Source organism: Rhinopithecus bieti, unplaced genomic scaffold, assembly GCF_001698545.2.
Source record: "Rhinopithecus bieti isolate Rb0 unplaced genomic scaffold, ASM169854v2 scaffold_10181, whole genome shotgun sequence".
In the NCBI taxonomy this organism is placed as follows: domain Eukaryota; kingdom Metazoa; phylum Chordata; class Mammalia; order Primates; family Cercopithecidae; genus Rhinopithecus; species Rhinopithecus bieti.
In genome coordinates, this window is record NW_016806624.1 from 838,440 (window position 1) to 840,077 (window position 1,638).

Genomic DNA, 1,638 nt, shown 5'->3' on the forward strand with positions numbered 1-1,638 from the left:
TTTTTTTTTTTTTTTTTTTTTTACATTTGTATATGTTTGAAATTTTCTGCAATGCAGTTAAAATATTTACACAAACAGGCCGGGCGCGGTGGCTCACGCCTGTAATCCCAGCACTTTGGGAGGCCGAGGCGGGCGGATCACAAGGGCAGGAGATCGAGACCATGGTGAAACCCCGTCTCTACTAAAATACAAAAAAAAAAATTAGCCGGGCGCGGTGGCGGGCGCCTGTAGTCCCAGCTACTCGGGAGGCTGAGGCAGGAGAATGGCGTGAACCCGGGAGGCGGAGCTTGCAGTGAGCCGAGATCGCGCCACTGCACTCCAGCCTGGGCGACAGAGCGAGACTCCGCCTCAAAAAAATAAAAAAAATAAATAAAAATAAAAAATTTTTACACAAACATATATATATATACACACATATATAAAGTTAAATTGACAGTTCACCATTTCCCACCCTAATCAATTTTCACCAGTTGTTCACAGTATTCTTGACCCAATCACTTGGAGACAGAATCTGCTGGAAAAGTTTCATTACTCTGTTTAGACACAGGATGGCACTCTTTGAATAAGTAATTAGCCAAAGTCCACTCCCACTAAGTAAGCTCCTCTACAAGCTGCTACTTTTTAGGGCAGTTTATCTTAGTTGAGGGTAAAATCTTTTCAGAGAGCTTATATAGATGTTTACTGCTCATACCTTTATTTTGTGTGTGTGTGCTGGCTGTCCCTATTTACTGCCAGTACTTGAAAAATTAAGGAAGGTTAAGGTTCAAAACTATTTAAATAGTAATTTGATGCCTACTTTTCTTATTTTTGGTGTTTACAATTATTGCTATATTTTGCTGCCTCATGTATTTCACATATATGTACACACACATATGTACACATACAAATACACACACATACATACATACATATGAATCATCTTTATTTAAAACTCAAGGCCAACTATTGAACAGATTTCTACATTTTAAATGGCATTTAGCCAAATACTACTGATTAACGTCAGGATGAGGACTATTGACTGTGGACAGATGCTTTCCACTTTCAACCCTTGAAGAATTGAAATAACTGTATTCTTGGACGTTCTCGGTCTGATTCATGCCTCCTTTTAGCCAACTATTCATAGATTCACCAGAAGAATTACACCTACTACCTCCGGCGTAGGAAGAAAAAAAAAAATCAAATGGGCAATAATGTTAGCAGAAGCTTGAAATTTAAGAGCCGGTGTTCGGAAAGATCATTCTTCCTACCCCCTTCCCCCTGGTCCAATTCTTCTTTCTGGTTCTGGGCATCGGAAATCGACTTGGCATTAACTAAGGACTGGAATTTCAAGGCGTCAATTTTCCCCTGCCCCCAACCTCGGAAACTCTTAAACAGCTCTCTATTCTACACTCAATGGTAGAGACAGATAAATGATGCAGCAGATTACACCGTTGAAAGGCAACATTTGTCCTGAGCTATTTTCACATTTTTTCCTGTTTCCGATGTATGTGCCAGACTTTGTTTGCTTGCTTAGGGCATGGAAAACACTGGGCATTTTCTCCCCAGTGGCAGGTTTCTCTCAGCAAATGAAAGTGAAAGTGCTACATTGTAGCGGTATTTTATCCTTAAAGTCTGGACTGGTAGCTGGTGTGTGGGGGG